Source organism: Balaenoptera borealis, assembly GCF_965194805.1.
Source record: "Balaenoptera borealis genome assembly, chromosome: 1".
Classification (NCBI taxonomy): domain Eukaryota; kingdom Metazoa; phylum Chordata; class Mammalia; order Artiodactyla; family Balaenopteridae; genus Balaenoptera; species Balaenoptera borealis.
This window is the reverse complement of record NC_138860.1, coordinates 69,630,227-69,655,462: the sequence shown is the minus strand read 5'-3', so window position 1 is coordinate 69,655,462 and position 25,236 is coordinate 69,630,227. Positions and strand designations below refer to the sequence as shown.

Below are 25,236 nucleotides of genomic sequence, written 5' to 3'. Positions count from 1 at the left end.
GCTCAGATTCGCAGATGTTCCCCCCATCCCCTCTCTGTGCCTTGCGTGGGGCCTGGGCCTTCTCACTGTGGCCCGGGAACAGCCTCGACATTCAGACATCGGTTCCTGCAAGGACACTTGCGTTTGGTCCATACCGCATGTGGCTGCAGTCTGTGCTTCTCCCGTTTAGCATCTTCAGTAGATGGGGGCTGTGCATGAGCCCTTCATCTTCCCCGCAGACACCACTGGTGCTTGCTCGGCCTCGCGGGTGATGTCCACGGGGGACAGACCTGTGTCCCCACCTTCTTGGGCTGCAGACAGGCCACGTTGGTCCTGTGGTGACTGGGGGCTCCCAGGAGAACCCCACTGCAGACCCAGAGAGGTGGCCCCAGAGAAGGTGGCGTACGCCTGGGGCCAGGCCTCACCAGCCAACCACGGGGCACCTGCAGCAACAGGTCTCTCGCCGTCCAGGGGCTGGGTGTTCGGGCGCCGTGGGGATGAGCTGCTGTCTGCACGGCAGCCAAGTTTGTATTGTTGAGCCCGGGGAGGCCCCTGGGTGGCTCCTGGAGAGCCTGGTCACATTTCTTCCTGCCCTTGGCCTTAGAGCTCATCATGGTTCACGCCGTTTCTGGTTCCAAAAGGACCTGTGTTCATAAAGACCACATGTTAGGACAGCACCAAAGTGTCTAGAAATCCAGGCCAGGAGGAGGAGGGAGGGGGTTTGGCTGTGCCCGCCAGTGGCCTGAGAGCCCTCCCACCCACAGAGACCTGGCCCGGGGCCTGTGGGGAGGGCGTGGCCCACGGTCCCCAGCGCTGGCTGTCTCTGGGTTCCAGGAGAACTGCGCGATCCTCGGGGAGCTGGTAAGGCTGCAGGCTCAGAAGTCCCGCCTGCTGGGATTCAGCACGCGTGCCGACTCTGTGCTGGAGATGAACATGGCCAAGACCAGCCAGGTGGTGGCCACTTTCCTAGGTAACCCCGCCTCCCCGAGTCCCAGTGGGGACGGGGGTCAGGTGGACCTTGACTGGACGTGGTGCTGCCTGAGACCCCACTGTGTCAGCCCTTGGGGGTTGCCTTCCCCAACCCTTCATTCTGCCTCGAGGGGCGTGGGGTGGGGGGCGGCTGGGCGGCTGCCACAGGGACATAGCTGAGCCTCTCCCCTCCGCCCGCAGATGAGCTGGCCCAGAAGCTGAAGCCCCTCGGGGAGCAGGAGCGGCCCTGATCCTGGAGCTAAAGAAGGCTGAGTGCCAGAGGCGGGGCCTGCACTTTGATGGGCCCATCAACGTCTAGGACCTGCGCTACTACATGAACCAGGGGGAGGAGACGCGCTACCACGTGGACCAGTACCTGCTCAATGAGTCCTTCCCCATGCAGGTGGTCACGCGCGGGCGGCTGGGCATCTCCCAGGAGCTGCTGGGGCTGACCTTCGACCTGGAGGAAGGCGCCAACATGCGTCACAAAGATGAAGATGTGAGGCTCTACACGGTCCGGGACGCGGCCTCGGGCAAGGTCATCCATCAGCAAGTTCTACCTGGACCTCTACCCTCGGTGCATGCGTGGGGGAACCTGTCGGCCGTGGGCCGGGGCTCCTCTGTGGTAGCGGGGCCTCACCCGCGTCCCTCCCCAGGGAAGGGAAGTCCGGGCACATGGCCTGCTTTGGCCTGCAGCCGGGCTGCCTGCAGCAGGACGGGAGGCGCCAGATTGCCATCGCGGCCATGGTGGCCAACTTCACCAAGCCTACGCCCAACCCGCCCTCCCTGTTCCAGCATGATGAGCTGGAGACCTACTTCCATGAGTTCTGGCAAGCGATGCACCAGCTCCGCTCCCAGGAGGGTGCGGGCGAGGGGCTGAAGGCAGGGGGCGGGGAGGGCCCGGGCTCTCCCGTGGTCCTCAGGCAGGCCCTCGCCACGGGATTCTTCCGCTGATGTCACCCCGCACGAGGAGACGCCCTCGGTGTCAGTTTCCATCATCAAACCCCACGCACTGGGCGCGTAAACAACGGAAGTGGATGTCCTCGAGACTCTGGAGGCTGGAAGTCCCAGATCAAGGAGTCAGGACTGGTTCCCTGCATGTTAAATACAGGTATTCAAGAGTTGCCTTTAAAAAAGACAAAATAGAAGAAAGGAACGTTGCATGCAAGGCTGGTGAGTGATGAGTGATGAGAACCAGAGGTTAGGCTCTGGGGCCGGGAGCACCACGCCCTGTGAGGCCCTGGGGCTGCTGCCAGTCTCGGTGGAGGCTCAGCAAGTCCCAGTGACTTCCCAATGTGGGGGGGGTCCCCAGATGAGCGTCTGGGCCCAGGACCCAGTGCTCGTTCAGTCTTCCTGCAGTCAGCCCTTCGTCCTGAGAGCGATGCTCTCACAGACTGCAACCGGAGCGCGTGGGGACACTTTACTGAGCTGTGCAGCCGTCACTACTGCCCTGTTCTGGAACATTTCCCTCACCCCAAAAAGGTCCCTCACGCCCTTAGTTATCATTCCCTCCCCTCCCCTGTCCCTGACAACCAGGAACCCACTCTGACTCTGTGGATCTACCTGTTCTGGACGTTTCCCCTCAGTGGGGTCACACCCTGTGTGTCCTTCTGTGTCTGACTTCTCTCGCTGAGCACCGTGTTCTCACGGTGCATCCACGTGGCAGCGAGTGGCAGGGCTTCACACCTTTGCGTGGTCGAGGGCCGGAAAAAAGACAAACGAAAAGAAGGGCACGTTGCCTGCGACTCTGGTGACAGCCGGGGATGAGAACCAGAGGGTAGGCTCTGGGGCCGGGAGCGCCGCGCCCTGTGAAGCCCTGGCGCTGCTGCCAGTCTCGGCGGGGCACGAGCAGCGCCGTCCCCCAGGAGCTGCTGGACAAGCTCATCAAGTCCCGGCTGGCCAACCCCCGTGCGGCCGGGCCGAGGGAAAGGAAAGGGGCTCCCGGACCGCCCGGCTGGAAAGCGCGGCCTGGACACAGTGCCAGCGCCCCCGTCTCCTTCCTCCCGCCCTCCAGGCCTCTTCAACCTGCGCCAGATCGTCCTGGCCAAGGTGGACCAGGCCCTGCACACGCAGACGCCCTCGGACCCGGCCTAGGACAATGCCCGCCTCTGCCAGGAGATCCTCGGGGTCCCAGCCACGCCAGGTAGCCAAGCGCACGCCGGGCCCACCTTAGCGGTCAGTTGGCGGCTACTGCCCAGGTCAAGAGGATCCTCTGGTGGTGTGTGAAGGGGGACCGACTGACGGGCTCTGGTCGAGGCTCGCTGACCTCTGGCCTCTTCCTGCCTGGGTTCCTGGGCTGGTCCCTCCAGCTGTGGCCCGCGGAGTCCGAGGGTGGGCTGGGCGTATCTGCACGTGCTTTCTGGAGAGCCTGGAAGAGGCAGGAGAGGGCTTCATACCCCGGACGGAACGCGTCGACGAGGTTTGCCCGTGCGTGTCGGTGCGGAGACGCAGTTCACTCCCTCGTGAGTGCTTTAACCCGCGCTCTCCCCGTGCTGGAGGGCGAGCCCTGACTCATCCCTCGGAGCCTCGGGCAGCTGTCCCTGTAAGAGGCTTAGGGGTGAACCCTCGTGAGCTTCAGCAGAAAGTCGGCAAAGATTGATTTGTGTCCCTCCACTGAGTTGCCCGCAAGGTCCCCGTTTTCTAGAAGTGTTGGGCCAATACTCCCTCTAGTGGCAGGGGACTCAGACAGGGCTGCTTTGAGGCCCCAAGCTCTGGGCTCTGGGGAAGGGGCACGGAGCGGCCAGGGGGCCGGGCAGGAGCCTCTCCGCGTGTGTCCCAGGGACCCACCTGCCTGCGACCTTCGGCCACCTGGCAGGAAGCTACGACGCCCAGTCCTATGGCTACCTGTGCAGCGAGGTGTACTCCGCGGACACGGTCCACACACTCGTTTCAAGCAGGAGGGCGTCCTGAGTGGCAAGGTGAGAGGCCGGCCTGCCGTGCAGACCAACACGGAGGTCCTTGGCCTGGGCCTAGATGCTTGTGCCGCCCGCCTGGGCCTGCCAGGCTCTGAGGGCCCTGCCCAGAACCCCCTGCTCCCCTGCCCTTTGTTGAGTCACAGCAGAGGTGGCCACACCCACACCCTCCGTGAAGGGGGTGCTCCACCCTCCTGCAGCCCCGCCCCCTCTCCTCAGGTTGCCATGGACTACAGAAGCTGCATTCTGAGGCCAGGGGGCTCCGAGGATGCCAAGGGCATGGTGAAGCTCTTCCTGGGTTGTGACCCCATGCAGGACGCCTTCCTCCTGAGCAAAGGGCTGCAGGTTGAGGGCTGCAAGCCGCCGGCCTGCTGACGGCACGGGGTTTTGCCCCCCCGGGCGGGCCGGGTGCCTTAGCGCCCCGTCGGGGCGGGGGAGGGGCCGTGTGTCCTCCCAGCCCCCGAGTCCCCGGCGGCCGGCCTAGGCCAAAAGTCTCCACCTGGAAGTGTCTGGAAAGCCTGGCATCAAGGCTCCCCCTTGTTGCACTAATGCAATCCCTTCCTGGGGAGCTTTCCTGGTAACAAAACGGTTCTTTGAAAACGCAGCCATTAATAAAAAAGACTCTACTCCTGGTCTCTGCCTGCCGTCCCTTCCACCACAGGAGTGGCATGGGGGCCGTCACACTGGGGGGAGTTCTGACCTTGGTCGGGGATCAGCCCTGGGGCCGTGGTGACGCGTCTGGGTCACTGGGAGACGGCTGAGCTGTGGGGTGAGTTCAGACGGGGATGGTGCCCCGCACCCCGACCGGGCAGGCTCTCCAGTGAGGGGGTGTCAGTTTCCTGCCGGCCTCTCGCCCGTCACTGTTTGGCATCTCGGGGGCTGTGACTGGCTGGAGCTGGTTCTGGCGGTGGGCACAGCTGCGGGAAGCCCGGCTGTGGCTGTCCCTGTCCCCGTGTCCTGTCCTCCTGCTCACGGCCGGCCGGCTGGCTCCCTCTGGTCATCGGCAGCTGCTGAAGTCTGGACCACAGCAAGGGGCCACCTTCCTGGGTCCTAGCAATTCTTCCCAAAGGCCTTAGGGATGTGTTTTGGTGGCAGTAGGAATTCAGAGAGGGTGCTGCACCACTGGAGCGGTAGGGTGGCTCTGGACCGTCCCGTGTGTCCTTCCCTGGCCTTTGAGCTCCTTGGGAGCCCTGCCTCCACAAAGGACGCCAGGCAGCGGAACGAGGGCGCGGGCGGCGCCCCGACCTTCTCCCCGTGGCCCAGGCGGGCAGGCCGTGCCATGCTCTGTCCTCTCCTCAGCCTGCCCGCCCGTTCTGTTGTTATTTTACCGAAGAGGACACAGACATTCAGAGAGGCTAGGGTCCATGCCTGAGGTCTCATATCCAGTAAGTGTCAGAGCCGGGGTTTGAACCCAGACAGCCTGTCCCGGAGACCGCGCCCTAACCTCTACACAAACCACCTCCTGGTTCCCTTTATTAGCACAAGACTCATTTCCCTGACAAGCCCAGGCCCCATAAAGGCAACCCTGCCTCCCCCACGTGACCAGCCCTTGCCAACTACTCACCCCAGTGGCAGAGGGACGAGCCACACAGGGGACCCGCCCATCTTGGCCATGGGGACACAGACACCCACTCACACCCAGAAGGACCTCCTCTTTACCTTAGGCCACACGCCCATGCCGAAGGAGCTGCTGTCTGCCAGCTGGTGCAGGTACAGTTCTGTCCTGGAAACAGAGAAGGGACCAGAAGTAAGGGAGGACCCACCCACACCAGTGGCCTGGCAGGGCAGGTGGGCATCATGGCACGGGGCTCCACAGAGTGCCCCAGGTGGCCCCGGGGTCTGCCTCAGGCCCTGGCCCTGCCTCCCGAATATTCCTCACTTGCTGCCCTCAATGGGCCCTTCTTAAGTGAAGGCCTTCCAGAAGCTTCCTTACTCCTCAGTTACCCTGCTCTGAAAACTGGGAGTTTCCTCCCTAATCTGCCCTCTCTCCAAAGGGTAAGGTGCCCCTCTGGCCTTAGCCAGGAGGCTCAGGACAGGTTGGGCCTGCCCTTCAGACGGGGGTGGAAGGCAGGAGACAAATGATGGGGGACGCAGAGGCAAATTGAAAATTATCACCCCTCGCCTGGGGTGAGCACTCCCTGGAGCTTCACTAGATAGAACCTTACTCATTCGTTCAACAGATGAGGAAACCAAGGCTCAGAGACAGGGAGCCACATGTCCAAGAATTCCCAGGAGTCAGCGAGGGGCAGAGATGACTCCCTGGGCCACCTCCCCCAGAAGGCCCTCCCAGATGAGTCTTGTGGCTTCTCTGCTGTTCCACCTGGTGCCTCCTCGCCCTGAGCTACCTCAGGTGCACCCAAGGCTCTCACAGAGTTTAGGAGCTTCTGGAAGATTTGGGGTCTGCTGTTCCTTGCCCACCTCCCACGCTGCTGTCAGAACCTGTACCAAAATGTCACCGTCACAGCAGACATCCACCACCACCCCCCAGCGTGTATAAAGAGCCATATGTGAATTATCTCACTTAATCCTGTAAGGTCAGCAGTCAAGGTACTATTTCCACTTTACAGAGGAAGAAACGGAGGTTCAGAGCAGGTGACACCTGGCCAGGTTCACCCAGCCCAGGAGCAGTACCAGGCAGCAAGAATCAGAGGCCAGATTCCTAACCACTGGGCTCCACTGCCTCTCACCTCTGGGCAGAGGCAGGGCTGGGGCCCTGGAGAGCGGAGGCCCTTTGTCTCACTGCCCTCGGCTGTCCCTGCTCAGCCCAGTCGCTCACCTGAGAGCCAGGTCCAATCCGGATAGCATCTGGGAGAAAACCTCGAAACTGCCTTCCCCTTCCAGCTGCCGGGCCACGTGGCTCTTCTCCAACAGCATCGTCTGCCAGGGGAGAGGACAGGCGCCGGTCAGCACGAGGCCCCGCTAGGCTGCCCGCACACCCCCACCAACCCCCAGGCCCACTCTTCGAGGCAGCACCTCAGGCCCCAACTTGGCTGGACGCCTCCAAATCAAAACGTGCCAGGCCTTTGTCTCACTGATTCAGCGTCCACGCAGGCAATCAACGAATGCAACGGGCTCATTCCGATGAAGGAATCCAAGGGTACTAACAATTAACCCAGAGCCGCCCTCCAACACACTCTTATGCAACCGAAGCCCTTAATAACTTGACCCACATGGTGATGCACGGTAGACTTTCAGGGCCGGGACAGAAAGGGATTTATCGTGCACCAGCGAGTCTGGGTATTCTCCTAGCTCCGCATACAAACAACCCTTCTCATAACCTAATCCTGTTTTCTGTTCAAACAGAATGTTGGCGGGGGCTGGGGGGGGGGGGGAAGGGGAGGAGCCAGGTGATTTCAGAGAGAGGAACAAACAGGCCATGTGCCTGTCACACACGGGCTGCCGCAGAAGGCCAGCGAGCGCCTGTTTAATTTCAGCTTACGCTTTTAAGACCCAGCTAATGAGCGGCTGAATTATGTATCTACTCATGAATATTTCATCCCTGTGATACTCCGAGGCACAGACGAGCTGGCCTGCTCCGGGAGGAGATGTCTGGGCACTGAGTGAGGTGGGGAGGAGCTGGCCTTGGCCTGGGGAGCGATGACCATTTAGACACATTCCAGGGTCCCAGCTGGAGGCGTGGGCCCTGCTGAGTGGGGCTGAGGCTACTGCAGCCCCAAAGAGCCCCCTCTCCCTCCCATCCAGAGGCCTCACCTGGAGCTGGGCGGCCGTGACTCGGCCTGTGGCGTTCAAGTCCAGTGACATCACCATGGAGCACCGGGTGGCACGGCGGCTGTGGCCGGTGAACACGGAGCCAAAGGCCCGGAGGACAGTGAAGGTGGCTCGAATCTTCTCCACTGGTGGGGCACAGACAGGGCATCACCCGTGGCCCGGGTGCTGCCACCCCCACCTCTCACAGGACCCCATTCTGGCCCCAGGCCCCAGCAGGGGCCCCTCCACTCCCCCAACTCAGCTCTAAGCCACACCTCTTCCGCTGCTGGGCTGGCCCTGTGCTGCAAGCAGGGGCGCGGGGTGAGCAAGAGTGAGCCCAGAAGGGGAGATACACACACCTAGGATTGGTACGATCTGAGTGACAAGGGCTGCCCTAGGGCCTCCTGGGCCTGGTGGAGTCTAGGAGGAGGGCAGAGCATTAACATTCTTGGACCTGCTGTCGGGGAACGCCCATCACAGCCAGCTCAAAAAGCCCAGCAGTCCCAAGCTTTTTAACATAACTATTTAACAAGCACCCACTATGTGCTAGGCACCTGGATACAGCCTAGCCTGACTCCCACTCCCCCAACACACACTTTCAGCAGATCTACATTCTGGGAGGGCCTCTCCTTGCTGTATCCCCAGCTCCTCACAGGGCTCTAACCTGGGCCAGGTGCAGAACAGGTGATCAATAAAGCATTGGAATAAGCCCAGTGGAGAAGCAGGATAGTACAATGGTTAAACAAGCTTGAATATGGCCTCTCCCCGTTGTTAGTCACCTGATTTGGAGCGAATAAATTAACCTCCCTGTGCCTCAGATACCCCATCTATAAGATGGGGGTAATAATAGTACTTACTTACCTCATGTGGTTGCCACAAAGACTAAAAGATTTAATAATGTAAAGTGCTCAGAACATGCTCCAAATGTGGTGGTGTTAGTATTGTTTGTTATTATTAGAAAAGCAATACTGCCTGGGCCATATATTCTCAGCAGGGGGAATACTGCCCCCAAGAGGGCAGAAACTGATTCTTGAGGATGGGGGCAGTTTTCCTTTCTTATGTATAGAATAGAGCACAGATACACACACACACACACACACATGTCTGTGTGTGTCTGTATATATATACACACATACACACACACTGCATAAACAAATATATGGTGAATCTATGGCATTAACTTTTCACGGTGGGAGACGATTAGGAGAAAGAACAACTAAAAAGGCTCCTCAGAGGGGCAACAATACATTGAGGACACTGGCCCAGGGGTAACAGCTCTGGAGCCAAACTGTCTGTGTTTGAATCTCGGTGCTAGGATGTATGAGCTGTGTGGCCTTGGGCAAGCTGGTTAACCTCCCTGCGTTTTAATGGCCTCATCTATAAAATTCAAATAATAATAATGTCTACCTTATAGGGATGTTTTAAATAATAAATAAGTTAACCTGCTTGGAATAGAGCCTGGCGCGTAAGTCCTCAGCAAGCATTTACCACGATCCCCATCAATATTGTAATTATTATCACCAACTGACACTATTTTTTATTGAAGTATAGTTGATTTACAATGTTGAAACTCTTTCTTTAATGCCCAGCTCAAACATCATTTCCTCAAGGAAGCCCCCCGGCCCCTTCTCTGTGCTCCCTCCGCCTCTCCCCTCCCCAGCTCGGCCAGCAAGCGGTGCAGAGCATTGGAGTCTGGCACAGATGAGCAGCTGAGTCTCCCTTCCGGCTGTCAGTGCCTCCTTGTCTTTGTTTTTACTTATCGGGTCCTCTGCACAGTCCAGTGGGCTGTGCGCTGCACAAGGACACCACACCTAAGGGCACAGCATTTATATCAGATAGCCATAGGCCTGTATACTTATTAGGATGATGGCCCAGAACGTGGTGGTCAAGTGTTTGGTTCTAACAATGTCAATGCGTGACGACGGTTCCACATGTGGCAGTGAGTGTCTTAGGCAAGGAGTACCTGTTTCTAATTCACACAAAAGTACCCAACAGACTAGGGGTGGCCCTGCCCAGAAGCCAGCACAGGGTCTGCACACAGGTGCTCAGTGAACGCTAGCTGAGCAGATATAAGAAAGAGCCGCCCAGCACCCCCTCTGACTCTCCCTTCCCTTCCCCCACGCCACCGCCCCCACCACGTCCCAGCTGCACGTCACCTGGAGACCACTGTACCTGAGACCCTGCCATCCACACTGCCTGCCATCCCCACCAGGTGCTCCAGGACCTGCTCGCAGCAGGTGGTCTTGCCAGCACCGCTCTGGCCCAGGGCCACGATGCTCTGGTCCCTCTGCTGGCTCAGCAGAGCCCAGTACGCCCGCTGGGCCAGGGAGCCAACGTGGGCGGGTAGGCCATCCCAGCAGCTCCTGGGCACCTGCAGGAAGAGCGCCGGCATCAGCCTTCCCACCCAGCCGGGACCCAGGGAGCACTCCACAATGCTCCAACCCGGCCTCAGGCCCAGATCCACGTCCATGCCTCCCATCCTACTCCAGCCTTGTCAGAGACGTCGTGCATTTTTCTGGGGAGAGCCCAGCCTGGAGATCTAGTCCTGCCACTGGCTCGCTGTGAGTCCTTGGGCAGCCTTGGACCCTGCTCTGAGCCTGGCCTCTTCTTCAGCCAATGAGAGGCTTGAACTAAAGCTGCATTAGCTCATGGGGCTCATCTCACTTGCTACACAAAGGACTGGATCGTACCTGTCTGAAATGAAGCAGGTGGATAAAATGGCTCAATTGATGAGTGACGTCTGCCATGGAAACAGAATGGGGCATGGGGGAATTGGCGGTATGTGTGCTATGTATTTGCTATAACAGATTTAGATACCGGAAGCCCCTTTGACTTCATTCATTCATCCATCCATACATCCATTCACTCAGTAAAAAAAAAAAAATTCATTGAGTGTCTACTACATAGCAGGCACTAACCCAGGCACTGGGGGCACAACACTACTCAAGGCGAATAAAGGAAATCTCTGCCAACCGTGAGGAGATATCATTATACACCTATTAAGATGGCTAAAAAACCGGTTTTTAATTTTTTTTGACACACTACCAAGTTCTGGTTAAGATGCAGAGCAAGTGGAATTCTCCCACAATGCTACACAATACAGCCACTCTGGAGAACAGCTTGGCAGCCTCTTTTACAGTGATACATACACTCGTCATACAACTGAGCAACCCCACTCCTAGGTATTTACCCAAGAGAAATGGACATTTGTGTTCACCAAAAAACCCTCTGTCACTGGTTATATTGAGTAGGTATTCAAAATCATCAACAACCTAGAAACAACCCAAATGTCCCTCAACTAAAGAACTAAGATAACCAACCACCCTGGTTTTAGCACTGAAAGTCCCATGTCCCAGAAAAACCATTCCCTCCCACGGAAACCAGGACAACTGGTCCCCCTCCGAACAGATAAACAAAGCTGTGCAATAAAATACAATAGAATAAAAGAACTAACGGCTCACAGCTGCAACAATATGGGTGAATCTCAAATGCGCTGTGCATTGTGATAAGTGGAAGAAGCCGATTCCAAAGGTTACACGCAGTACAATCCCATTTATATGACTTTTCAGAAAAGGCACAACTAGGGAAAAGGGACAAAAGAACAGATTAGTGGCTGCCCAGGGCGGGACATGGGGGAGGGGATGACCACAAGGGTATGGAGAACTTTTGGGGGTGATGGGAACTGTCCTGTAATTGACGGCAGAGACAGTTTCACAACTATACGTGTTTGTCAAAAACTTACAGAAGTGAACACTAAAAAGGGTGACATTAACTGTATGTAAATTATACCTTAATAAACCTGACTTAAGACAAAAAAAGCCCTGCCTGTAGAGCTTGCTTTCCTTTGGGAGAAGACAGATGATAAAAAACCAACTAATTAAATTATACTGAACGGGAGTCATTTGAAAGCCATGAGCTTGGATGAGATCACCAAGGAAGTGGGCGTTTAAAGAGGGAGACAGAAGAGGTGTAGGGATGGGGCACCCAGACTTGGAGAGATCAGGGACCAGCAAAGGAGGCTGAGAGGGAGGGCCAGCGGGACAGAAGGAAAACCAGGAGAGCGGAATTCCTGAGCTGCGGAAGGGAGTGATGGCAGGAGGAGGGAAGGACCAGCCCCTGAAGTGCTGCTGAGGGTCAAGTCAGAGGAGGCCGGAGAATTGTCCACTGGGCTTGGCAGCATGGAGGTCACTGTGACCTTGACAAATGTCTGCTTAGCGTGGTTTTCAGGGAGAACGGAAGAGGGCGGTGGAGGTAGTGAGGGCAGTAGAAAGGCACCAAAGGGAGCAGGGAAACGGGCCTGGCTGGAGGAGGACCTTGGAAGCCCAGGATGCTAAGCGGGTGACAAGTGGGCTAGCATCCACCCTCCCAGTGGCTTGGCAGGACCAGGGGCACAAACTCCGGTGTGGCGGCCCTCCCCCTCCCCGAACCCCCAGCCTGGGGCTAAGGAGCACCCCCAGTGCACTGTTGGCCTTTCCTACCCCGAGGCCCCCAGGAACAGCAATGAGTCCCCATCCTGACACAAATCAAAAGGCTCACAGACCTACTAGAGAATGGACCTGAGGATATGGGGAGGGGGAAGGGTAAGATGTGACAAAGTGAGACAGTGGCATGGACATATATACACTATCAAACGTCAAACAGAGAGCTAGTGGGAAGCAGCCGCAGAGCACAGGGAGATCAGCTTGGTGCTTTGTGACCACCTAGAGGGGTGGGATAGGGAGGGTGGGAGGGAGGGAGATGCAAGAGGGAAGAGATATGGGAACATACGTATATGTATAACTGATTCACTTTGTTACACAGCAGAAACTAACACACCATTGTAAAGCAAGTATACTCCAATAAAGATGTTAAAATAAATAAATAAATAAAAAAGGCTCAGCAGGACCCCAAACCTGGCAAAGTAGGACAAGCCGCCACACTGGCTGGACACAGCCTAAGGGAACGCAGCGGGCAGGGGGTCCTGAGGTCCGAGCCTCGGAGCCACCTGCCGCTTTGGAAACATAAAGTTCAAGGGCCAGGCTATCCCAATCGTCAGCCTTCTCAGGCCTGCAGGGGAACAGGGAGGATTCTGCAGACCCAGGCCCCACAGTCACACACAGGTACCCCCTGCATGCTTGCACACGGGCATGCTCAAGGGCACACGCACCCAACAGCTGCAGAGGCCTCTGCACACAGGTGTGCCCATCTACACCCCACGCAGTCACAGCACACTCACCCCAAAAGAGGCCTGCACCCCCAGGCACGCACCCAGCTCCCAGCCACCCGGCAAGCCCAGACCCCCAGTGAGAGAGGCCCCCAGCCCTGCCTGGAGCCCTCCTAGCCCATCTTCAAGGAGGCCTCAGTCCCAGCCTCACCGCAGGTCTCTGCTCCCACCTGGTGGCCATTTGAGGAACCAGAGGGGACTCAGCCAAAGACAGAAGGAAGCTGTGGGTGTGGGAGGCAGCGTGACTTGAGGGGGACCCACGCCCACCGCAGGGTTACAGGGGCTTAGGGGGATCACGGGACTCAAGTTCCTCCTACCAGGTTGGGTCCCAATCCCCGCACTTTTAGGCTCTTTGACCCAGGCCGTGTAGCAGACGCCGCAATCGAGGACAGTCACGGTCGAGAGAACTGGGCTTGCGGAGAGACCTGTGACAAACACCCCTCCCAGGGGCCCCTAAGGAACCAGAGCAGGCTCTCGGGGCCTTGGGCTGCAGTAACAGAAGCACAGCCTGCCTGGCAACGGAGGGGAGAGTGCAGCGTCGCCCTTCCAGGCTAATGAGAACCTACTGTATAGCACAGGGAACTCTACTCAATGCTCTGTGGTGACCTAAATGGGAAGGAAATCCAAAAAAGAGGGGATATATGTATATGTATAGCTGATTCACTTTGCTGTACAGCAGAACTACGCTCAAATAAAATTAATTTTTTAAAAAAGGTGCCTTTTGTTATGTTAATGAGGTGACTTTTGGAAAGCCAAATATATATGAGATGACCAAATATATATATATATATATAATATTTTTTTTTCTTTCTAGATTACCAGTTTATTATAAAAAGATCTAACTCAGGAACAGCCATATGGAAGAGACGCACAGGGCAAGGTATGGGGAAAGGGGTGCAAAGCTTCCATGCTGTCCCACCTGGCACCTCCCTGGGTACACCAATCCAGAAGCTCTCCAAACTCCATTCTTTTTTTTTTTTTTTTTTAATAATTTTGAAGAACTTTTTTTTTAAATTATTTATTTATTTATTTATTTTAGTTGTGTTGGGTCTTCGTTTCTGTGCAAGGGCTTTCTCTAGTTGTGGCAAGCGGGGGCCACTCTTCATCGCGGTGCGCGGGTCTCTCACCATCGCGGCCTCTCTTGTTGCGGAGCACAGGCTCCAGACGCGCAGGCTCAGCAGTTGTGGCTCACGGGCCCACTTGCTCCGTGTCATGTGGCATCTTCCCAGACCAGGGCTCGAGCCCGCGTCCCCTGCATTGGCAGGCAGACTCTCAACCACTGCGCCACCAGGGAAGCCCCAAACTCCATTCTTTTAATTTCACTGAAGCTTCGTTATGTAGACAGGATTAACTGATTCAACCTCAAGCCCCTCTCCCCTTCAAGGGGGTGGGGGGGAGGGTGGAAGAGACTGAAAGTTCCAATCCTCTAATTCTGGTTGGTTCCCCTGGCAACCAGCCCCTTCCTTAGGGGCTTTCCAAAAGTCACCTCATTAACACAAACTCAGGTGTGGTTGAAAGGGTTTTGTTATGAATATCAAAAGACACTCCTATCTGGAAATTCCACGGGGTTTAGAAGTTTTGTGCCAGGAATGAGGGACAAAGACCAAATATATATTTTATTATACCTACTGCCTAATACTAAATCTTACTGCTAATAAGGTAAGTACAATTAAAACGATAGTGAAATACCATTTTCACCTATCAAATTGGCCACATGGAAAAGTTTGATATTACTCTGTGTTGGTGAGGATACTGGGGAACAGGCAATCTCATACACTGCTAGTGCAAGTATGAAGGGCAGCATCTGCTGAAATTTTCAATGCATATTTCCTTTAATCCAGCAAGTCCACTTTTGTGGGCAATTCAGAACCCTCTCTAGAATAAGGGTCCGCAAATTTTTTTTTTCCAAAAAGGGCGAAAATGTAAATATTTTAAGGTTTGGGCCACGTGGGAGATGGCCAAATATATATTTTTGGTCTGAATGACCAAATATGTATTTTTCTTCATAAATCACAATATTGCACCCAGCTCAATAAAAATCTCCAAATGCTTTGCACATCAGCTGGCTTTGACAAGTCTTCACCTCTCCCCCCACCCCCTTCCTCTCTCCCTAAATCATGCTCTGAGTGTTTCTTGAAGAAATAGAAAAATCTTGGCTCCTCCAGCACATTGCCTCTCCACTCTCCATATTTGTGGTTGCCTCACTGACCCAGGTTGGCCACACGTCCCTTGCCAGCCACCTTACAGCCTGGTGAGATCCTGGACCTCCCAGATGGGCCTCCTGGCCTAGGGATGACCAGTAATATTTCTCTCAAATGCTAGCATCTACTGATCTGTAGTTGGGGACTGCCTGGAGTGTTGTATTGAGAAGGATCCTGAGCTATGGCTGAACTAGCAAGAAAGTGTGTGGTGATTGACTAGCAATGTCTGCCATGGGCGCAGGAATGGTTCGGAGTGGTGCCTGTGCCAAGTATTTGCCATTTCCAGCCTGGGGCTTCCCCTGCCACAGTGAGGCAAGAGGCTGGTCAGTCTTTTGCTGGGAGGCTCCCCTGACTGCTCCATCACAGGGCTGTCTTTCTACCCCTGCTCCCTTGCTACCTGGAGTTTTGCTGTCTAATACGGCAGCCACTAGCCACATGGGGCTATTTCAATTTAAATGAATTAAAATTAAATTAAAACCTCAGGGGCTTCCCTGGTGGCACAGTGGTTAAGAATCCGCCTGTCAATGCAGGGGACACGGGTTTAAGCCCTGGTCCGGGAAGATCCCACATGCCTCGGAGCAACTAAGCCCGTGCACTACAACTACTGAGCCTGCGCTCTAGAGCCGGTGAGCCACAACTACTGAAGCCCACGCACCACAACTACTGAAGCCCGCGTGCTACAGCCCGTGCTCTGCAACAAGAGAAGCTACCACAGTGAGAAGCCCTCACACCACAACGAAGAGCAGCCCCCGCTCGCCGCAACTAGAGAAAACCCGTGCACAGCAACGAAGACTCAACGCAGCCAAAAATAAATAAATAAATAAATAAATAATTTAAAAAACACACACGTAAGATGATTTTTTTAAAAAAGATCTGTATGTAGAACACTGAGCACCTAAGGGCTCGATTATGGGCTGTTATCATTCAAACGGGACTGATACAGAACTTTTCAAAGCTTCTGCTTCTGAGGTTTACACGTGCTGCTATGCCTAAGCCGGAAACTGATCATCACCATCTTTACATCACTTTGTGAAGTCATAACAATGGTGTTATGCATCTAGGGTTTTACAGGCAGTCCCAATTTCACATATTTAACACATTCTCCTGCCAAGAACCAAATACTTTATTTCAAAAATAAAATTACACTTCAGAACATAATATGGTAACCAGAGCCGAACCTAAGCTCCCACAATAACAACCAGAAAACTGGACAAAGTATATGAAGTAACTGTTTTCAGACACAGAAGGGGCTAGAGTCCCTGAAAGAAGGGAAGCAAACTAGGAGGACCCCAGGCTGCGTCAGCTCTTCGCCTGGAGGCACTTTCTGAAATGTGGTGCTGGGAGGGGGACCCAAGCAGACCATGGTGGTCCTGCCGAGGCAAAGGCACCAGGAGTTCACGGAAGACGAGGTGCCTGGAAACACCAGAAAAATAAATGAAATGAAGAGCTATATAGCTATTATAAGCCAGTGGTGATGACAACTTACTAGGATATACTCAATCCAAAAGAAGACTGGAGAAGAAAAAAGCAACAAGGAAACAAATAATACATACGAGATTTAAATCCAACTAAACTGGTAATTATTCAAGTGTAAATGGTCTAAATAGTCTAATTACAAGGCAGAGGTCAGAGAACAGACATACCATGCAAACACCAATATCAAGAAAGCTCGAGTGATTATAACAATATTAGACAAAGTAGACGTCAGAACAAATATATTATTACCAGGACAGACTTCTCATCATGATAAAAGTGGTAGATTCATCAAGATGACATAACAATCATAATGTGTGTGTACTGGGAATTCCCTGGCGGTAAGTGGTTAGGGGTCCATGCTTCCACTGCAGGGGGCACAGGTTCAATCTCTGGTCAGGGGACTAAGATCCCGCAAGCTGCATGGTACGACCAAAAAACAAAAAAATACCGTGTGTACCTATCACAGGAGATGCAACAATGCCTCTCCTAGGCACTTACCAAAGAGAAATGACAGCATTTGTTCACAACAAGACTTGATGAAAAATATCCATAGCAGCTTTACTCATAATTTCCCTGAACTGGAAACAACCCGATGTCCATGAAAAGTGAAGTGTGTTAATAAGTCCATACATTGGAATACTATTCAGCAATAAAAGAAACAAAAATCCCAACACAAGCAACATGATAATGAACCTCAAGGAAGAACATGGTGCTGAGGCAAAGGGGCCAGACCCAAAAGAGTGCATAGGATTTGATTCTATTGATAGGATGTTCTAGAAAAGGCAAATATAATCTATTGTGACTGGAAGCAGAAGCAGATCAGTGTTTGCCTGGGGCTGGGTGGGATGAGCTATTTAGAAACGGGCCCAGAGTGTACTTTTTAAAGTGATGGAAATGGTCCATATATGGATCGTGGTAACAGGTACACGGGTGCACACTTTTGTCAAAACTCAAACTCTATACTTAAATTGGATGTATTTTATTGTGAGTGTTTTATACCTCAATAAAATTGCTTTTTAAAAGAACAAAAGCATACAGCATATTTATCAGTAAACAAAGAAAAATTAAGTAACAACTGGATCCTTAGACATGTGGTATCTCACGAGAAGGAAATCAGGCATATTCTGAAAGAGATAAGCTAAAAAGTTAACACTAGAAGAAAAGGGCCCAAATCAATGTTCCCAATAAGCTATCCTATTTCAAGTTCTCTTCCATCACCAATTCTGAACCCACTTCTTGGTTTAAAAGTAGAAGCCACAAAACAAACCTAATTTCAATCTTCTGAAATAGTCATAGATTATATGGTAAGCAAATGAATTCTGAAAGAGCAAACTTTGAAGACAATGAATTAAAAAATAAAATCAAAGCAGTGAAATATTTCCAGTAAGGAAAAAAAAAAAAGATTTCTTTGGAGAGTAAGTGCCTCTTACAAGGGAAGAAAGAATATGTGCTTCTTGAAGAAGCTGTCCTAGTTGCTCTCACTGTGTTCTACTGTTATAAACAGTCTCTTTGAGGGACTAAAGCAATTCTCTCTGCCCCCACCTCCATCCACACTTTGCTGGGATTTCTCTTGGAAACCACCAAATCACAAGAATCTTCTCTGTTCATCAGCGAGCAGAGTTGGGACAAAGCTCTGAACTCTAAGGCTGACCTAAAAGCATCACGCAGAACACAGAGCGGGTGTGACAATACTCTTCAGCAGACGGCCCACTGTGCAAAGCAAGCAAGTCACCTTAATTCCGAGATGCATGAACACAGTCATCGCCCTACACCCTCAGGCTCTTGCCTGAGCCTTTCTTTCACCTTCTGACCCCAGCTGAACCCAAGCACATGGTACCCTGCAAGCCCCTGTGCCTCCCACCCGCTTTTGTACCACAGCACAATTCACTGCAAATCTATCCTCCCATCTTCAGATGACTTCTCACCACCTCCACTGCTGGCCGCTGGTCCCAAAGCCGGGATCATCTCTTGCTGAGCGCTGCAGCATCTCCTGCTTCTTGCTTCCACAGCACCGAGACGATGCTGCATGAGCACTTGAGTCAGGGTGTGCCGCCCCAGTGCTCAAACTTTCCTGTGCCCCATCCCAGGACCAGTAAAAGTGGAGATCCTCGTGATTGCCTAAAAAGCCTCGCCAACCACCCCCCACCTGTCTCGCGGTCCCTCGCACTCAGCCCCTTGGCTGCAGCCACCTTGCTCTTCCTCCACCACGTGGTTCCAGTCTTAGGGTCTCTGCCCTGCTGAGCCCTCTGCCTGGACCCACTTCCCCCCAGTACACAGGGGCTCAGCCCTCACACCTCCCCAGGACGCTGTTCAACCGTCCCTTTATAAGTGGTGCCTTCTCCAAACACCCTTTTGAAACTGCCGCACATACCGGCAAGCCCTGCCCCCCTCTGGCCTCTACAATTCTCCACAACATTTACTACTGTGCGGACAGTGTGTATTCGTTGGTCTGTCTCCCGCCCCCCCCCAACCCCCCGGTAGAATGTTAGCTCCAGGGACTTCCCTGGTGGTCCAGTGGCTAAGTGCAGGGGGGCCCGGGTTCGATCCCTGGTCAGGGCACTAGATCCCACATGCCACAACTAAGAGTTCGCATGCTGCAACTAAAAGATCCCACGTGCCACAACTAAGACCCAGCGCAGCCAAATAAATAATTAAATAAGTATATTAAACAAAGAATGTCAGCTCCATAGGGGCACCCATAGCAGTACTACTCACGGATGCATGGTACACAGTGAAAGTCACTGAATGAAGGACGGAATTTTTAGTAGATTTCAAACAAAGCCCGAGAACCACCTCATAGCATATCTCTACATTTCCTGGTCTTGACTTTGACTAGAAGTAGGAATACTAAAATAAATCAAAAATAATGTATAAAACCCTCAGAAAAGGTATCTCCCAAAGAGCTAAAACCAGGGGATATTAATGACAGTGCACTGCCACCTGGAATTTCAGGCGTTTGGGGCTCCTAAAGTCCTAAACCCGCCCAATCATCCCTCTACTGTCAGTTCAAAAAGCTGACGGTCAACTTTTCCAGTAGAGGTGATGTTTCCTGGGTCCTTAGAACTCTCTAGGAATATATATTAAGACCCCAGCTTTGCTAATATTGCTAGAGCATGTAGCATTTTCCCTTAATTATGTGGACCCAGGCAACGAGACAGCTACAAAGTTGAGTCAGTTGCAGATGTTGGCTGATTGGCTAGACTTTCCTTTTGGCTAAGAGTGGTTTCCCCACACTTGCCGTGGGATCTAAACTCATGGCTCTGAAACATCACCAGTAGCCCCTTCCAAGAATTTCGGAGACTTCTGGGCAGTAGTAAACACTCCTTACAGCTGTCTGATACTGGCATGCCAGAGGTCTGTGGGTTTCACATCCATCCTTTTGCAGAGTGAGCTGGTGGCAGGTGGAAAGTCCTCTGTGGCCTGACGCTGTTCTAGTCTCCCCTATGTGCTGTTTTGTTTAATAAGACATTTCCAGTGGAGCACTTAATATATATTAGATTCTCAATGTCTCATTCAACAAAGCACATAAAGCAGAGACCTGTGCACTGCCCCCAAATTCTGGATTTTAGTATCATGATATATTAACTAGGAATTGTATAGTTTATATGCTTTTTTAAAAAACAAACTCCAGCACTACTTACAATAGCCAAGACATGGAAGCAGCCTAAATGTCCGTCCACAGATGAATGGATAAAGATGATGTGGTATATATCAATATATACACAATGGTATATTATGCAGCCATAAAAAAGAATGAAATAATGCCATTTGCAGCAACATGGACGGACCTAGAGATGATCATACTAAGTGAAGTGAGTCAGACAGAGAAAGACAAATATTACATGGTATCACTTATACATGGAATCTAAAAAAATGATACAAATGAACTGATTTACAAAACAGAAATAGACTCACAGACATAGAAAACAAACTTATGGCTACCGAAGGAGAAACGTGGGGAGGGATAAATTAGGAGTTTGGGATTAACAGATACACACCATTATATATAAAATAGATAAACACAAGGACCTACTGTATGGCACAGGGAACTACATTCAGTATCTTGTAATAACCTATAATGGAAAAGAATCTGAAAAACAATATATATATGTATAGCTGAATCACTTTGCTGTACACCTGAAACTAACACAACATTCTATCAACTATACTTCAATTAAAAAAAAACCCAGGGCTTCCCTGGTGGCGCAGTGGTTGAGAATCTGCCTGCCAATGCAGGGGACACGGGTTCGAGCCCTGGTCTGGGAAGATCCCACATGCCGCGGAGCAACTAGGCCCGTGAGCCACAACTACTGAGCCTGCGCGTCTGGAGCCTGTGCTCCGCAACAAGAGAGGCCGCGAGAGTGAGAGGCCGGCGCACCGCGATGAAGAGTGGCCCCCGCTTGCCGCAACTGGAGAAAAGCCCTCGCGTAGAAACAAAGACCCAACACAGCCAAAAATAAATATAAATAAATAAATTTAAAGAAAAAAATAAAATAAAAAAAAAAACCCCGAGGCGTGCTCATTTCCCCACTAACTTTTCCTGGTGACAGACGGAAAATAGCAGTTGTGAAGTGCCTACCTCCTATTCAGGCTCTGCTTTTTGGGGGATGGGCAAACTTGGTCACATTATTTTAACTAGCATAGAAAATACTAGTGCTGTGTTTAGTACACAGGTGGCCATCACTGTCTTAAACCAACAGTAATTCCCATCAACCACGGGCTCAGAAGAGCTCAGGGAAAATTAAATAGCAACCACCTACAAGATCAGAGAGAGAGTTGCCAGCCTGCAGATCAGGGGTCTGGTGGTCACATGCCAGGGTTCCTATAGTTCTAGTGATTAGCAGATGTTAAAGGATTGTGCCATTCCAGCAGAAGTGTAGCTCTTCTGAATTTTTCTGGGAAGAGATAATCATGGCTGATCTTAGAACCTGAATGATGTCTTGTAAGAGGAAAACCGGCCCAAATAAACTGGTTTAAAATAAACGAACAAAAAAGACAACGAAATTTCTCATAGGACTGGTTTAAGCCTTTTTACTCTCTTTGAAAGCTGCCACAATTTTCTCAGATGTCCCCAGTTTTCAGAGCCGCAGAGGCTGCGTGGCAGGGCAGGTGGCGTCTCCAACCCGGGGCGCCAATACCCAGGCTTGTGGGAGCCAACACAGATAAGGAGTCAGCCCAAAGGACTGCCTACCAGTGGGGTTTGGACTCACAGCCTTTCCCTCTTCTTCAGTGTCTTTCCTCTCTAGGCGGCATTTCTGTCTAGAGATGCAAGTTGAAAGTGCAGAATCTGTGTCCATCATTTCTGTGGGTTCCTCACCACCCGTTGCCTGTGGCTGCCTGGCCTCTTCAATTGAAAATCCAATCAGCTGTGCTTAGCCAAGTGTTTACCTCTGCTGTTTGAAAGTTTAAATGGATCTTTAACTCTTTCCCTCACTAGAAGTCTCCACAAAGCCATGGATAATTGATGCAGGGTTGAATGGGGCCTCAGGTTTTCTTCCCTTTTGGGGCTGGTGGCTCTCAGCTGGAGGAAGTTTTACACGTCAGACAGGGTGGGACGGCGGCCATCTGTGACTGTCAATCAGGGAGGCTGTTTGTCTGGGGAAGGCCCTGCACAGGGACACAAACAAACTCTTCCAAACAAAGGTGGAAACAAAAGAGAAAACAAAGCCTGAAGGGGGGTTCCCAGGTTAAGATTTCCCTCTCTACGACCACAAGCAAAAGGGCTCGATGTTCTATCATTTAACTCTGCTCTTCAAGTCAGAAGTTGCACAGAGGTTAAGTATTTGCAGATTTTAGCCACCTACCATGTTTTGAAGCACAAAGCACTTCGAGCAATAATTTTATAATCATACAATAGGCTGGTAACTTTGTTCCTTGAAACTGACAAAAAAGTAAACCTAAAATGTTTTCCTCTGTGTCGCTTATTTTTTTTTCAGTACTTCTGTGGTCCTGTATTTTGCATATAATTACCAAATTAAAAAAAGAGGTCTCTATGTCATGTCTGTGTCCATCTTTCTTTCTACAGGCCTGCTTAGAAAATCCTTTTAAAAAGAACTTTGGGGCTTCCCTGGTGGCGCAGTGGTTGAGACTCTGCCTGCCAATGCAGGGGACACGGGTTCGAGCCCTGGTCTGGGAAGATCCCGCATGCCGTGGAGCAACTAGGCCCGTGAGCCACAACTACTGAGCCTGCGCGTCTGGAGCCCGTGCTCCGCAACGAAAGGCCACGATAGTGAGGCCCACGCACCGCGATGAAGAGTGGCTCCCACTTGCCGCAGCTAGAGGAAGCCCTCGCACAGAAACGAAGACCCAACACAGCCAAAAATAAATAAATAAATAAATAAATAAATAATAATTTAAAAAAAAAGAACTTTGTAAGATAGCAATTTGTCTTTCCAATGTATCCTTTTTATAATGAAACATACATTTTTTTTTCAAAGTCCATGGCAAGTATATTTCTTATGCCTTAGCCCCAAACGCCAAATATAATTTATGCATTCTTTCAACCCGAATGTTCTTTGAAAGCATGCTAAATATGTTTGAGACCAACGTTAATAAATATTTAAGAAATTAAAGTGAAAAGTAAAAATCGAAAAGAAAAGGCACCAGACTGGAAAGAAAGGAGTACATTTGTTTTTATTCAGAGACAGGATCTTACATGTAGAAAATCCTGAAGAACTCACACACATACACACATACACAAATCTACTAGAACTAATAAATTAGTTCAGCAAGATTGTAGGATACAAGATCACCATACAAAATCCAATTCTATTTCCATGTACTAGCAATGAACAACCAAAAATGAAATTAAAGAAACAATTTCATCCATAATAGCATCAAAAACATTAAAATATTTGTGAATAAATTTAAGAAGACACATAAGACTGAAAACTACAAAGCACTGCTGAGAGAAATTAGGGACGACGTAAACAACTGTAGAGACATTTCATTCATGGATTGGAAGACTTAATGTTGTTAAAATGACAGTTGTCTCCAAATCTATACGTTCAACAAAATCCCTACCAAAATCTGAGTAGGCTTTTTTTTGAGGGGGGGCAGAAATTGAAAAACTGATGCTAAAATTCATATGGAAATGCAAAGGATCCAGAAGAGCCAAAAACAAGTTTGAAAAAAAAAAAGAAAGAAAAGAATAAAGTGAGAAGATTTTTATTTCCTGATTTCAAAACTTACTATAAAGCTACAGTAATCAAGACACTGTGGGACCAGCATAAGGACAGACATATACATCAACAGAACAAAACTAAGAGTCCAGAAATAAGTCCTTAAGTTTATGGTCAATCAATTTTCAACAAAGGTGCCAAGACAATCCAACGGGGGAAGAAAACGTTTTTATCTTCAAACAAAAAAACAAACATTTTTCAGACAACTAGATAGCCACATGCAAAAAAAGATGAATTTAGACCCTTACCTCACGTTATACATGACAACTCAAAAATCAAACAAAGACCTAAGAGCTAAAATGCTAAAACACTTCTAGAAGAAAAAGAGAAAAAAATCTTTGGGGAATTCAGTTAGGCAAAAAGTTCTTAGATAAGACACTAAAATTCATTCCAAAAAGTTGTAAACTGGACTTCAAAATTAAAACCTTCTGTACTTCAAAAGTCACTATGAAGAAAATGAAAAAGAAGCCACTGACTGGGAGGAAGTATTTGTGAATTATACACATGATAAATAACATAAATAAAGACAATCAATTTTTTAAATGGGCATAAGATTTAAATAGATATTTCACCAAAGAAGATATAAGAATGGCTAATCACCACAAACATGTCCAATATCACTAACTGTTAGGGAAATGCAAATCAAGACCCCAATGAAGCACCACTTCACACCCACTAGGAAGGCTAGAATCAAAGACAACAGCAAGTGTTGATGAGGCTATGGCAAACCCGGAACTCTCATAAAATGATGGTGAGAATGTAAATGTAGTATAATTTAGAAAGCAACTAGTGATTCCTTAGAAAGTTAAACATGAATTCACCATACAGCCCAGCAATTCCACTCCTAGTTACATACCCAGGAGAAATGAAAACATACATCCACACTTGTACGTGAATGTGAACACAGCAGCATCGTTTGTAATAGACCAAAAGTGGGAATAATTCAAATGTCCATCAACTGGCGAAGGGATAAACAAAATGTGGTCTATCCACGTAATGGAATATTATTCAGCAACAAAAGGGAACGAGAGACCGGAACACACAACGTGGATCAACCTCCAAAACCTGGTGTTAAATGAAAGAAGCCATGTGCAAAAGACAAACAGTCTACAACCTGTAAGATTCCACTCATATGAAATGTTCAGAAAAGGAAAATTACTATAGAGACAGAAAGCAGATTATTGGTTGCCTGGGGATGGGAGCAGGAAGTGACTACAAGTGGGCACAGGGGGTCTCTTTGACACATGGAAATGTTTTAAAATTAGACTGTGGTGCTGGCTGCACAACTCAGAGTTTACTAAAACTCATCAAATTTACACTCATAGTGAGTGAATTTTATAACATGTAATAGCATGCCTCGATAAAGCTGTTTTTCAAAGAGTAAAAGTTGCAAAATTTTGTTTTGACCAAAACCATGTTTCAAAGACACCAATTCTCACACGAATTCAAAAAGATCAATATTCAGACTCTGGATTAAGCTCTGAAGTCAGTGTGAGAAAATGAAATGTCTTCCATGGCAATAATGATGTGACGTCATAGTACTTTAACCATGATGTTCTTTATATATGAGAGTAACATTTGCATACTTTATGAATTAAGCATCTATT

General features: G+C 50.6%; 1 pseudogene across 1 annotated transcript in view; it reads left to right on the top strand.

Moving 5' to 3' along the window:
• The first annotated feature begins 807 nt into the window (after positions 1 to 807).
• Positions 808 to 25,236, top strand: part of LOC309617345 (thimet oligopeptidase-like) — a 52,689-nt pseudogene continuing 28,260 nt past the window's right edge. The window contains exons 1-7 of the transcript in view: positions 808 to 949; positions 1,150 to 1,525; positions 1,605 to 1,800; positions 2,805 to 2,856; positions 2,963 to 3,091; positions 3,728 to 3,866; positions 4,080 to 4,205. The product of the transcript in view is annotated as a thimet oligopeptidase-like (transcript). The remainder of the gene's footprint in view (positions 950 to 1,149; positions 1,526 to 1,604; positions 1,801 to 2,804; positions 2,857 to 2,962; positions 3,092 to 3,727; positions 3,867 to 4,079; positions 4,206 to 25,236) is intronic.